General features: G+C 41.6%; 1 protein-coding gene across 9 annotated transcripts in view; it reads left to right on the top strand.

The window, feature by feature from the left end:
* Positions 1–15163, top strand: part of ST6GALNAC3 (ST6 N-acetylgalactosaminide alpha-2,6-sialyltransferase 3) — a 566662-nt gene that overhangs the window by 31026 nt on the left and 520473 nt on the right. The window lies entirely within an intron of this gene.

Below are 15163 nucleotides of genomic sequence, written 5' to 3'. Positions count from 1 at the left end.
GACTTCTGCCTTGGTTACTGCTGTTCTGAGCTTCTAGCACAGGTGTGCCCCTAGCTGATGTTCAGTGAGCTATTGTTAAATGAATGTGAATTCACAGAAGAACCATGGACTGTGGGAGCTGGAGGAAGTCTGGCTTGTCATAATGAACCACAGATTACAGATGGAGATGCTGACATCCTGAGATTTGAGATGTGCTATAGGTCACACAGGTGCATGCGAGAGTTAGGCCAAGGTCTCAACTCAGGGTTCTCTCCACTTTTCCACACTTTCCTCCTCACTTTGCTAGCTCATTGAACTACCACTTTTTCTTCCTTTCTGATAACACTGAAGTTTAAGAGCATTTCATTACAAGTGTGATGATACGATGTGGTATTAAGACATGACAAGGCAAGTTTTATTGGCCATCACTATTTGCTTCAAGTGAGTGGCAAAGCCTTTGACCACTCGAGGCATATATTAATAGCCCTATAAAATACATCCTGGATTGCTAGTGCTATTAACGTCTGGCTGTTACATTTTCTAAAAATATTGTACAAATACCACTTCAAACAATTTTCTTACTCTTCTTTTAAACTGGAAAGATTAGCTTTTTTATGAGAGACACATGCTGGAGAAAATAGAATTGTCAGGTAACACGGAAAGAGTATAAGCTCTGGAGTCATACCAAACTGTGTGCAGGTATTTGCTCTGCTATTTATCATCACTATGACATTAGGCACTTTTCTCTGTCAAATGACAACAAGAATGCTTGTCTTTTAGAATTCATATGTATATAAAACACCTGGCACAGGGCCTTGAACATAATGAGTGGTCAATAAATCTCATATTTTTGTTGTTGTTACAGTAATGACAATGAAATCCAATGGGAAATTTTTTCTTTTAATTAATTGATTTATTTGTAAGACTAAAAGTGTTGTTGTTACAACAGATCACTGTCTTGCAGGGCAATCTTTCTTTGTTTCCTCTCTAGCCCTCATCCCTTGGAAAAATGAGCTGAACCATGTTAGTTGGTACAAGAGGGGCTGACAGAACAGAGTTTTGATAAATGTACAAGATAATTTTGGAAACTCTTTGCCATTTCCCTCCTACTCAATGCTGCTGGGACTTGGAGCTCATTGAGGCAGTCTAAAGGCTGTGCTTTGACTTCAGCGCTGTGCCTCGTGCTTGGGATAATTGTGCTTTCCATTTGATGGCCCCCAGTGCTTTGTGTGGGAATTGGATGGTGCACCCATGCTCCTCAAATGCTGAAGCAGTCATGTCACTTGGTGGCGGGAGGTGGATCATCAGCAACAGTGTACTTTTCTTTTCTTTTTGAATTAAGCACACAGAAAAATTCATAATCTAAACATGAGGGACATTAAGTTTTGGATGGAAGAGAGTGAATTTTACAACAATAACAACTAAAAGCCCAGGGCAGAGAACAATTATTGAAAACAGCTTGCTGAAGTATATAAATAAATAAAAGTATCATTTCCGAAGTATCTTTCCTTCCCTAGGCTCACTGCCATTGTCATGGGAAATGTGTGCATGGCAGCATTTACTCTGAAGTAATAACACGGATACATTACCCGTTGCTCAAAACTTGTACATAGAGTCTGAAGACAAATTCTTCCTATCTTGCTGAGAAATTAACTTCTATTTTTCCCTTCCTGTGAGCCAGAAGGGTAATCATCACATGCTGTTCAGTCATGAGTTTATGGAAAGAAACACAGGCTTCATTCAGGGTCTTCACCAACTGGGTGGGGTTGGATTGGTCATGGAGGGAACTTTCACTATGGGTTTACAACTGTACTGCAAACGTTTCTTCAAGTCTGGAGCAAACTCAGCCCCTCTTTCCTGACTAACTTCTTCCCTGACTAATCCAGTGAAGACAATGGTTGATGAGAATAATAGCAGTTATTGCATATTCAGTATTAATCAGACCCATGTTATTCTTTAAACACATTTTTGCTTTTTTTTCATAATAATCAGTCATCCAATGAGATCTGCCCTCTTTTTATCCTCATTTCACTGAGGAAGAATGGTGGCTCTGAAGAGTTAAATAACTTGCCTAAGCTCACAATTTTAGAAGGTATGGCCAAGACTCAAACCCAGATTGGTCTGATTGTCAAAGTTGTGTTCTGTTCTCAACCAGTTTTCTACTCTCTTTTGTACCATGATTATCTCCTTGCCTTATAAATATTCTTGTATGTGGTATTATCTTTGTCTTATTATTCATAGTACACAGGGGCTTTTTTCTTCCTACTCGTGTTTCCAGTTCCTTACTTATTAATCAGTGTGAGCTTTTTGTGATTGAGCCCTCTTTTCTCTTGCCCCACCCACCAGCCCACCTCCTGTTCAAATACAGCCCTGTGGGTAAACACTATGAGCAGCCTATGTGTGTAGGCTCATAGGAAGAAGTAATGTGGAGAAGAATGGAAGCTTCTATGGTAAATCTAGGTTCTTTTTTCTGTCCACTCCTTCTCTCTGCACCCAATGTACCTTATTTTTTGGCCCATTTCTGCTCCTATGTGCGCTTTCATCATCCTCAGAGTCTGTACCCTTGGCATTTTGTCTGCAGACATTTATATCTCCTGGCGTTGAGGCTATGGATCTCTAATACTTGAATTGATTTCCAAAATTAGGGAAAAGAGCTGTGATTTCAGCTATATATTTGGGCTGTTTGAGTTGAAAATGATGAAGAGTAAAGTAACGTTTGGTGTAAGAGGTGGGAGGCAGGACTGTGACGTGGTCAGCTGACTCTTACGTGTGTAATAATGGTCTGGTACCGCCAGTCTCTCACTGTCTTCTTGAAATCACCTCTAAAGAAGAGTTTGATCTGGAAGGTCAAGCCTGGCAGTGGGCTGAAGCTGTTCTCCCTGAGTGCATTGATTCATTTATTCACAAAGCAGTTACTGGTCTATGTGCCTCAGGATTCCTAAATCTCATTGAATCACCAACCCTTTTATTGAAAGCTACAGGCTCTTTTCTTCACAAAAATTCACAGAATACATAACATGGTTTTGCGTGCAATTTGAAGGGATTCACAGATCCTTTGAAGCCCATCTGAGGACTGCCAGCCAGGACCCCTAGCTTGGTGCACTACCTTTCTTGTTTAATCACATTCTAATCTCCAAATCAAGGCCTTTTCCATTGTGAATAGTTTTAGAAATTCAGCTTGGATTCTTTGATGGAACTGTGTTCAGCCAAGTTGTGTTTGCTCATCACTGAAGCTTTAAGAGATGGTTAAAGAAACAAAGTAACTGTGTGGAATTACTTATGATAAAAAGGGCATCTGTAGCAAAGGATGGATCTTCACAGGAGTTGTCTTCTGAGCCTGGGTGTGAAGGGTCTCTAAACTATTTTATGGGAAATTTAAATCCCTTGATTGAAACAAATTATCATAGGAGGGAAGAAAAAGTAAATCTCAGTAATGATTAGGTGTAGTGGGTTAAATATTTGCAAAAGTCTTGGTCATTTTGAAAATAGTAATACCAATGCAATGAGTTCTGAAATCTGTATACATAGAGTGTGTGTGTGTGTGTGTGTGTGTGTGTGTGTGTGTGTGTGCGTCTGAAGAAAATAAAAATTTCACATCTAAAATAAAGGCGCAGTTTCCTTTGGGGTTCCTTAGTTCACAGCAGTATGACAGCTAATCAGAATGCTGCCACACTGTGGTTCTGTTTTTATATTATTTAATTAGACGATTTAAAGAGTCTCTGAAAAATCTGGTGCAGCCTTTGTGTTCCTGGGAAGAATCTTACATAACTTGGAGTCCTAGAATAGAGGAAGAGAACAGTGGTACCCAGGCCTCGTTTGCTGTTATGGTTTATGTCACAGACTTGCTATGTATGACTTCCATCAACACAAACAGAAGTTGACGGGTTGCAAAGGAGTGGATAAAATTTTTTGCTGACTTTTCTCCTGGCTACACTCTCCTTACTCCCTACCCATTAAGAGAGTAACAGGAGAGTTCCTGAACTAAAGTGGCATCGTGTTTCCATGCAGAAAACCAAAGACTCCCGTAAGCTGAGCTGAGGTAGGCAGGGCATAAAACCCAAGGGCTGCAGGTTTGTCATTTGTTGTTAAGAGCTGTGGCATAATTGGCTCATTGTCTAGAGCCTTCTGTAAGTTATTCTGCAATATTCCATTCAAAGGAAAAGCAGTCAAGTTCTGTTTCCACCTTTCTAAAGCCTTTGGTAGTTCCTGTCCATTGGGTGTGTGTCCTGCCCTTTGCCTCACTGTCTCGATATAGCATGTGAAGACCAGCTTCCTCTCTGGTCTGGCGGATCTGTTCTCAGGCTGAGCAGAGAATGGCAAAGGCTGCATCTGCATTGCTTGCTCCTGGCATTGTCTGCCTGCCAGGGCACCATACAGAGCTGGGGCTTTCAGGCACACTTTGGGAGAAGTCATTCTTCCCTGAGGACGTGTCAGAACTGACGAAAGGCTAAACAATGGCTAGCCCAGCATTGGTCTTGGGAGTGTGTTCTTTCAAGCACAGGTTTAGGTTTGCCCTTACTTCTATTGTTTTCTCTACTAACACATTATGAAGGTAGATTTCCACTGGAAAAAAAAAAAAAAGACCAGAATTTGAAAATGTAATACAGTGCATATTCATTACTAAGATTATAAGAAAGCCTTTGAGAAGATCAGGCAGTGAGCTGAGAATTATCATTGAAGTTTAATTTGTTTGTTGGATATCTGGTTGGAAACCAGCAGGACCTGCCATTCCCTGTTCCTCTTTCACAGCCCTTCTTCTGCCCAAAGGGCTCATTCAAATTCTTTTTCATTCTTTCAGCCCTCCACATATGTGGAGAACCCTCATATTCTCCACATATCTTTCTCCTCTGGAATCCTGCTCTAAAGAAAGAAATGGGTATCGGTCACCTATACCTTTTATACCTTACTGTCAATGTCAGGATAGTGTATAACCTGGAGATTGATATTCCCAGGGCATTTAAGTGTTATCGTTTACTGTGAGTTAGAAGGCTTTGCCTTCTTTAAAAAGGAAGTAGAAGCCATGCTTAAATGCTTTCAGAAACAAACCTGCACACTTTGTGCTTTGCCCTATTTTTGAATCGTTTGTCTTAATGCTGTGACTTTGTGAGCACAGTGTGTATGAGTCTTGGGAGAAGTGAGGACCTGCAAAGTTCTAGCCACTAACCTGCACTGTGGCTTTGGGAGTGTCAGCTCCCTGCATCATTGTAAAATGAGTAGGTTGTATTAGGTGATCACTAGAGGCCCTTCCAGACCTGAGAGTCCAAGGATAAAGTTGAGTGTTAAAGGAGCAGGCTGTGTAGACAGATTGAAAGTGTCCACCAGTGAATGGTCTTGAAGCAACAAGGCTGTCTCTTCATGGTCTTTGGTCCCAACGAGTTCAATATAAAATGGAGGAAATGTTATAATTTTAAACACTGTTACCAGCGTTTCCCTTAGGGGGAGAATTACCTTTGTGTGGGAAAATACTGTGATAAGACATTTGGGATGATTAATCTCTGGTACACAAGAAAGTAAAAGGAATTTGCGCTTTGTTCAGCCTTATGCAGAGGTAGAAAAGAAAATAGAGGAGAAGAGACAAGAGATGGAAGAGAGAGAAAATCTGGAAAGATGGCAGAAGACTGGATGCTGTGTGTCCTAAAAGCCAGTAAGAAAGTCTTAGAGATATTAGGAACTGTAATGTCTAATGTAATATATTAATTTAGTTTACTGTATGTTTTGCTCCCTAGTTTCTGTGACTCACCAATCTTTAGTTACTCACAAATGGTTTTTAAGTGAATTATTTTGTGAAGACTAGGGAAGGCATTGAGGTTTTTTTGTTTGTTTGTCTGTTTTTTGTTGTTGTTGTTGTTTGTCTACATATATGTGGAAACAGCTGGTATGGAAATAAAGTATTGCAGGCAGAGGTGACTAGAGAACATAGCCCCGCTTAGAAAATTGTAGATGTCTTAGTGAGAGGTTTGTATCTCCACTAGGCATGCAGTTTGGAGGTCTCTAGCCAATCTCATCTAGATCTTCCAGGGCTGGTCAGGTGGGAGGTTCCCAAATGGCATTATTATGGGGCCTTATCTGCAAGCGCAGAACTCTGTTATGTTTTAATGATGGATGAGCCATTTTGACAAATTTGCAAGACTTTATAAGAAAGAAGTCTTATGGAATGTGTTCTTACGTACTTTTTTTGGTTTATTTTGTTTTTCTGTTTTTTTTTCCCCCAAGATGGACACTCAGTGTGAGTGTTCTTATGTACTGTTGATTGTACCTCTAAGATGATGTAATGACCTCATCTCATCTAGCTCTCAACAATGGCCCCCTTTCGGCCAGAGGTTATTTGACTGCTTCAGAGAGATCTGGAAAACACAATTCCTTAGTTTTATCTGTGGCCAGTTGTTCCTCCATAATGGCTGTTTTGTCCACCATTGTTTTCTGGGATTTCTGAGGAAAATTCTGAGACAAGTTACTCCTTTGTTTGTGGAAGTTAGTTTTGGAAATGACAAATGAAATTTCTTTCTTTTTCTTTTTTTTTTTTTGAGATAGAGTTTCGATCTTGTCACCCAACTAGAGTGCAATGGCATGATCTTGGCTCACTGCCTTCTGGGTTCAAGCAATTCTCCTGCCTCAACCTCCTGAGTAGCTGGGATTATAGGCCACCCGCCACCACACCCAGCTAATTTTTTTTTTTTTTTTTTTGGTATTTTTAGTAGAGACAGAATGTCACCATGTTGGCCAGGCTGGTCTTGAACTGCTGACTTCAGGTGATCCAGCCACCTTGGCTTCCCAAAGTGCTGGGATTACAGACATGAACCACTGCGCCCAGCTGGACAAATGAAATTTCTATCCTAAAACAGTATGCATTACCTAATCCCAGGCGGGTAAAAAAATGTATATATATTTAATGGTTGCTCTGAAAAAATATAGAAAGCATGGGTTCCAAAATACTAGCTATAGTAAGGAGTCCCATCATAGTTTTCATAGCATCCTATCCTGTACTTGTACTTGTATGTTATCACATTTATAAAGATTGAAATTCATTACTAACGTAGTTGGTTATCAGTTTCTTTCCTAGAACAGGGAGCAGCTGTCCTGCACCAGGTCCAGGGTAGTGTAAATGACACCTCAGCAACAGAATGATTTTCTCTAGTTTTACAGTTTCTGCGGTGAACATATTATTTTTCCTAATTACAAAATATAAATCTCTTTAAAATGAAGCATGCATAATAAAGTACTCAATATTACTTTTAGGAAATTATATTAGTGCCACTGAAGAAAAGGCCTACATGGAAAGAACTAGAACGGAAAGGAACAAGTTGAGGGATGTATATAAATGGTAAGCTTCTCACTTTGAGAGGCCAAGGCGAGGGAATCACTTGAGGTCAGGAGTTCGTGACCAGCCTGCTCAACATGGTGAAACTCCCGTCTCTACTAAAAATACAAAAATTAGCCAGGCCTGGTGGCTCATACCAGCACGTGCCTGTGATCACAGCTACTTGGGAGGCTGAGGCGGGAGAATCGCTTTAACCTGGGAGGCAGAGATTGCAGTGAGCTGAGATCATGCCACCACACTCCAGCGTGAGCGAGAGAGCGAGACCTTGTCTCAAAAAAAAAAAAAAAAAAGGAGATTTCTGTTCTTGGATGTAAGTGCTCGATTGTAGAGAAGATACCCTAAAGAGAGTCCACAGTGTGAGTCCATACCCACAACAGTCAGTAAGTGACATGGCAACTTTATTTTGCCTTCACTTAAAACATTGGCATGGTGTATATTTTGTTGTCTGTCCTTCAGAATTGGATTTTGTGTTTTCAAGGAGAAAAATAAATGAGACTGCTACTACGGGATCACTTGTTAGATATATTACATTTCAGGATATATTTACAGGCACTTCATGGTGGAAATTTGGCTCTCGAAGCTTAGGCTTGGTTTTGGTATATTTTCTGCATGTCAGTATATTTCAGTATGCCTCTAAGTAAACCAAGTAACTCCTCCTCGCCCTCAACACCTGGCATGATTCATGACTGATTTGGGTAGCTGTAATTTTTCTAATGTCAGTTAGAAGGGAAATAATTTAAATTTACTACATGCCAATCATATTCCAAAGCCATACTTAGTATTAAAACCACAGAAGGAGTCATTTACATTTAACAGGAGCTGTGGGTCTTAAGCAATGATCATTTGGTAATGTATGTTTTGATTTTAGGTTAAAAAGAACCTTGATGTTGTGGGATTTCTGGTTTTCAGATGACTGGCTAATAGCCTGTTTTTAGAAAGACACTGGGGACGGGAGCCTGTATTTGACTTCCTTGAGTACAGAAATTCTGCTTCTTGGTGGACCACAGTTTGACTTTGTTTTCAGGGTTACCTTGGCGTAACAAAGCATCCCTTATGCCTTCAGGGCTGTCCTTACCAGCCATCACCTGCCAATTGGTTCCTGTCTATGTCAGTGTTTTGAATCAGAATATGAGGTGTGAGAAATACTTTATTTGGTTTTAGACCACTCCTACCTTTTGGGTACTACTACATTTGAAAGTTTAGGATTTGACCTAGTTCATTTGTTTATTTTTTTACTCTAAAATAGGTGTTAAATATATTTTGAGCATTTACTGCTGCAGGGCACTGTACTAGGTACTATGGAATTACATACAAACTGGAGAGACAGGCTCTGCTCTCATTGAGCTCATTGTATGATAGGAAAGAAGGAAAACAACGACCAAAAAGCTATGTAGCCCTTTCACTGCAGAGTGTTCAGTGCTATGGTGTGGACAGACTGTCTTGACGGAGTCTAAGTGGAAGATAAGTTGAGGGAGAAGTGGATATAGAGTGTGTGTGACCTTATGCAAAGGCATTGGAGTAAAAAGGTGCATCTGTCATTGAAGAGAATGAAAAAAAAAAAAAAAAATACAGGGACAGGAGCTTAATGAGGGAAGGTGAGTATGCCCAGACCATGAAGTCTCCTGGGCTGCAGTGAGGACTTTGGACTCTATGAACTAGGAGTGTTCTGCCCACTTAAAAAAAGACATGGAGGGGACACACATTATTTTATTTGCCTGCAGCTTGACCACCTCTCCTTTAGCTCCTTTCCCCATTTGGAAAATGCTTCTCCATTTCTCTAGCTCCATGGTTACCATGGAGGCAGCCATGTTGTTTTAAGCTACTCTGTGTCCCAACCACAGGTGATTGATCCAGGGGTTTTATTTGCTTCCTTGGGGGTATTGGAATTGGATTATAAAGTGAAGAGCTGTTGGAGGCCATGTTCTGTCAAGCAGCCTAAAGAGCAGAGATGGAAGAATGAAGCAAGACCACAGAGAGTATTTAAAGTAAAATCTGGCCTGGTGCGGTGGCTCACACCTGTAATCCCAGAACTTTGGGAGGCCGAGGTGGGAGGATTACTTGAGACCAGGAATTCAAGACCAGCCTTGCCAGCATGGCAAAACGCTGTCTGTACTAAAAAATACAAAAATTAGCCCGACCTGGTGGCGTGCGCGTGTAATCCCAGCTATCAGGAGGCTGAGGCAGGAGAACTGCTTGAACCTGGGAAGCAGAGGTTACAGTGAGCCAAGATCTTGCCACTGCACTCCAGCCTGTGTTGCAAAGTGAGACTCTGTCTAAAAAAATAAATAAATAAATAAAAATAACATAAAGTAAAATGAAGGAGGGACAGCATATTTCTGGGCCCTCCACATGTTTCAGGCGCTGATTCCAGACCTTTCTGACATGTATCCTAGTCTTGGATTCTGTAATATAACAGTATTCCCCTAAAAAGTCTTCTTTCCCCACTTTCTGTTTATACTTGCCACAGTTAGTTTCTGTCACTAATGTAAAATTATTTTCTCTATATGTGCAGGTATTTGTAGGTGTGTATAATAATTTTGCTTTAGGGCAATCTTCTGATTGCAAATGGGCCTTAAAGCTTCTTAATTCATGGAAAGTCAATTATCCTCTAGTTCAGTTTGAGGATACAAAGGGACAGGAGAAGTTAAGCTCTTCTCATATTTCCCAAGAATGTAAATGTGATGAAAGGGAACTTTGCAGTCTAAGCAAAAACAATTGGACAAGATAACTTATGGACTTGAGTGTAAAAACTTAATAAGAAGTGAACTTTTACTTGTAGCATTCTCTCTGATGTGAGTCTTTCTAGCCTGCTCGGGTTTTATTTCTTTTTGAAGGTGATGCAAACAGCAATATTATTAGCGTAAACCTAAAATGTGGTTTATTTAATATAACTGTGACCAACTGCATTTTCCTAATTCTGTCTTTGCTGCATTATCAACTCTTGGAGTGTGTAACTGTGCTAATGGCAGGGTTGTTCACGCTGGACTGGCCTCTGAGCCTGCTAATTCAAACGAACAGTCCTTGCCAACCACTGCTGAGCTTTGAGAAGGTCTAGCCTAAAGATGGGCAAATTAATGACAATTCCACATTGTGGTAAGATAATCAACTAGTCTGGTTACCTGGTAACTAAGCTAATTGGGAAGCAGTGTAGCATATGGGATAAGAGCAGGCTGTGTGGATTCAGACCTATGTGGGAATTCTACCTCCGCTATCTGCATGCTAGATGACTTCAAGCAAGTTCCCTGATCTTTCTGAATCTCAGTTTTCCTGTTGATAAAATGAGGTAATAATAGTACCTACTTCATGGGACTAATATGATTTGGTAAAATAATATTTATAAAACACAGTAAGTTATTTTTTTTTAATTACTTTAAGTTCTGGGATACATGTGCAGAACGTGCAGGTTTGTTATGTAGGTGTACTTGTGCCATGGTGGTTTCTGCACCTATCAGCCCATAGGGTTTTAAGCCCCGCATGCATTAGATATTTGTCCTAATGCTCTCCCTCCCCTTGCCCCCGACCCCCTGACAGGCCCTGGTGTGTGATGTTCCCCTCCCTGTGTCCATGTGTTCTCATTGTTCAACATCCCCTTATGAGTGAGAACATGCGGTGTTTGGTTTTCTGTTCCAAGACACAAGAAGTTCTTAAGTATTAGCATTATTATGGATATTATTTTGTAAAGCAGTTACCATAATGCCTAGAATTTGATAAATGCTATTTGCTCTTTTACCTTAAAAATGTACCTATCCATGGCCGGGCGCGGTGGCTCACACCTGTAATCCCAGCACTTTGGGAGACCAAGGCGGGCAGATCACGAGGTCAGGAGATCAAGACCATCCTGGCTAACACGGTGAAACCCGTCTCTACTAAAAATACAAAAAGTTGTAGCCAGTGCCACAGAGTGCAGAGCCACTGCTCTAAAATGTAAATAACCAAAAGGATAGAAGTCTTTTCAACCATTTTTGTAGCAGAATGAAAGCTTACCTTCAGCAAGTACCTGATTTCAAGCTGCTAAAGCACCTCCTGTTATGAAGATGTGAGAAGTTTGTCATTGAATATAAACAGTTAGCATACACAGATAGCCTCTTCAATCTCCAGGTGAATTTAGGATAAACTATATATGACGTGGTGCTGTAAATTCTTCTACTTGTGGACTAATTTTGGTGACCATCTTTCTGTCTTTGCAGTCTCTTAAGCAGATTGACTATGATGCATGTCACATTCAAGTTTGATTGTGTAATAAAACAGTTTTCTTTCTGTTCAAAAAAAAAAAAACACAAAAAATTAGCCAGGTGTGGTGGCGGGCGCCTGTAGTCTCAGCTACTCAGGAGGCTGAGGCAGGAGAATGGCATGAACCTGGGAGGCGGAGCTCGCAGTGAGCCGAGATCGCACCACTGCACTCCAGCCTGGGCGACAGGGCAAGACTCTGTCTCAAAAAAAAAGAAAAAAAGTACCTATCCATCTTCAGTGAGTAAACATCTCCCCTGATTTACCTGTCTTTGGACAGCAGGTTAAGAATCCCTGACATAAACTGACCTTCTCACTTTGTAGACAGAAATTGAAACCCCAAAGAGTAGCAATTTTGCAGGGTCAGGCAGAACTGGGTCTGGAGCTTAGGGGCCTGTCTCCTAATTCAGTGCTTTACCAACTACACTGCCTATTTCATGTGCAGATGCCCTAGGGCATTCATTGGCTACATCAATATGTATAAAGAGACACATGAGGCTTGCAAAAGGTACAGTTAGAGACTTTCACAAACCCCCAAACTTGTGAGTATGGAAATGCTTATATATTCCTTATTTTTCCGAAATCATATTTCTATAAGGATTCTCATTTCCTGTGCACATTCCTTTTTTTATGTGAATACAGTTTTCCTGAAGTATCTTACCTTGCTTGATGGCAATTTTTTTTTTTTTGAGACGGAGTCTCACTCTGTCACCCAGGCTGGAGTGCAGTGGTGCAGTCTCAACTCACTGCAGCCTCCGCCTCCTGGGTTCAAGCGATTCTCTTGCCTCATCCTCCTGAGTAGTTGGGATTACAGGTGCACGCCACCATGCCTAGCTAATTTTTGTATTTTTAGTAGAGACAGGGTTTCACCATGTTGGTCAGGCTGGTTTCGATCTCCTGACCTTGTGATCCACCTGCCTTGGCCTCCCAAAGTGCTAGGATTACTGGCATGAGCCATAGCCCCTGGCCGATGGCAATTTTTTACAAGGAACCTGAGTTTGTAGTCACTTCACAGGCATTACTGCACCCAAGGACAAGGGAGGAATCTCCCAAGTTTTATTGCCAGAAAGATGCTGGGCCCTTTGGTCCTACAGAGCTATTCTAAACACTGGGTACATCAACCACAGGATCCAAGTTTGCATCTCACTGAAATTTCACACTGGAACATGTTCTTTGGAATTCCTCATGAATAACTGAAACAATGATTGTTAAGTCCTTTAATGCTAAATATTTACTCCAGAACGGTCCCATTCTACTGGACATTGGTCAGACTGCCATGTTCCATTGAGGGTCATATTTAAGAGAGCTGTGGACAAACCTAAGTTCACATAAGAGCATGCAGTGAGGATGGGGAGGAGTTCTAGGAGTTGAGTTATGTGAGGGATGGTGTATTTGACCTGCACGAGAGATGAGTAATAAAAGCCACCATCAAGTATTTTAAGGCTGTCAGGGGAGGAGGGATTTTACTTACTCCATCATATTGGATATTTCAGGGAGGCATATTTTAGGCTGTTTATTTAAAAGAGTTAGGTGAAACTTGAACAACAATAGTAACTATAACAATTAAGCCTGCCAATTATTGAGCATTTCGTGAGTATAGAGTCCTATGCTAGGTGCCCTCCAGGTATTGTAATCCCTGTTTTACAGATGATGAAACTGGGATTTGAATAGGTTTGGGAATTGGTCCTTAAGAGGCAGGTCCATAGGACTCTAAAGCCTCAGGAAGAGCAAATGCCTCCATCATAGAAGGCATGAGAGGCTATAGGAAGAATAGGTTCTGTGAGCACAGGCCTGCCTTGTATTCCACTCCAGAGTGCCCAGCATTGGGCCTGGCCTCTGCCAGTGGTCAGCAAATGGATGTGCAATGGACACATGAATGGACTCCGCATTTGGCGGGAGCTTTGAATTCTCTGACTGGACTTGAAGGACCTTCCAAACTCACTAATCATTTAGGTGGAAATAAAATATACATCCCCATCACTTGGCTGTTAAATATAAGCTCGTCACAGTTAAAGTCTGGCCAGGCTGGACGGGGGGAACAGTGGCAGTTCCTGAAAGTGCTGAGGGTGGGATTTTCCTTACAGTCCTATTAATTGGATGTGTCCAGAGTGAGCTGGTGTTTCCTTGAGAATTGTGGCCACATACTGCCCTAAGTGCTGCTCTCTGCATTTTGTGGCACTTGATGGGATATGATGAGCCTTGTGGGAACAAAAGACTTTAAAAGGTCTCTGAGAAATAACTCCTATTGCCTTTGGGTGAGAGGCTGATGTATAGGAATAGCAAATGCCTTATGTTAGTGACATACTTTGAACACTTGCCATAGAATGTCTCCTTTGATCCTTAATAGGTAAAGAAGATAGAACTCCCATTTTGTAGAAGACACTGAAGCTCAGAGATATTATAGGACTTGCTGAAGGTCACATGAAATTCCAATCTTTCTCTGAGCTCCAGGGTCAGTTATCATCTGTCTACTTGATACCTCCACTTGGATAGCTAATGGGCATCTCAAATCCAGCATGACATAAACAGAGCTCCCGACTCCTGCTCTTTCTTTGAAGAGCACTGATGCTCTCTGTTTCAGTAAATGGCATCCCAAGGAACCCAGGTACATTAGTTTCCTATTGTTGCTGTAACAAATTACCACCAACCTAAAAGCTGTACGGATTTATGATTTCACACTTCTGGAGGCCAGAAATCTAATGTGGGTCGGCTGGGCTACAGTGCTTCTGGAGTCTTCAGAGGAAACCGTTTCCTTGCCTTTTCCAGCTTCTAGGGGCTCTGATATTCCTTGGCAAGTGACTTGCATTACTCTGACCTCTGCTTTCATCATCACATCTCCTTCTCCAACTCTGGCCCTCCTTTCTGACTCTGCCTCCACGTTTGCCTTATAAGGATCCCTGGAATTACACTGAGGTTCACCCAGATATTCCAGGACAATCCCAGCATCTCAAGATCTTTAATTTCATCACATCTGCAAAGTCCCTTTGGCATGGAAAGTAACATATTCACAGGTTTTGGAGATTAGGATATTGGAATTTGTGGGCCAATCTTTTGCTTACTACAAGGGATCACCCTTTGTTCTTTCATCCAGTCCATCAGCAAGCCCTGCTGGGATCTCTACCGCCACCACCACCTCACCTGCCACCCTCACTCACCTGGGATGTTTATGCCAAAACATCCCATCTCATCTCCCTGCTTCCAGCCTCGCCTCCTCACTGTCTGTTCTCTGTATAGCAGCACATTTAAAATGTGGGTCAGATCACACCACTGCCCTGCACACAAACCCTCCTGGAGGTTTATATTGTACTCAGAAAAAGGATACCCATATTCCTTGTAATAGTTCTGGCCCCTACTGTCTGCCCTTGTTGGCCTTACATTTCTGACCTCCTGTCTTCCACTATCCGCCTCACTCACGCTGTTCCAACCCTCCTGCCGTTTAACCACACCTGGAACATGCCTGGAATGTTCTTCCCTTAGATATCTGCGTGGCTCCCTGCCTCCCTTCTTTCATTTCTCTGCTTAAATTTTACCTCTGCAGGGCTATCTTCCATGTCACCCCGCCTGACCTGACACTGTCAGTTTATCCTGCTTTATTTTCCCATCCGAGCACTTGGCACGACTACCATATATTGTATATAC

The sequence above is a fragment of the Piliocolobus tephrosceles genome, chromosome 1 (assembly GCF_002776525.5).
Source record: "Piliocolobus tephrosceles isolate RC106 chromosome 1, ASM277652v3, whole genome shotgun sequence".
In the NCBI taxonomy this organism is placed as follows: domain Eukaryota; kingdom Metazoa; phylum Chordata; class Mammalia; order Primates; family Cercopithecidae; genus Piliocolobus; species Piliocolobus tephrosceles.
This window is presented reverse-complemented; position numbering and strand designations above follow the sequence as displayed.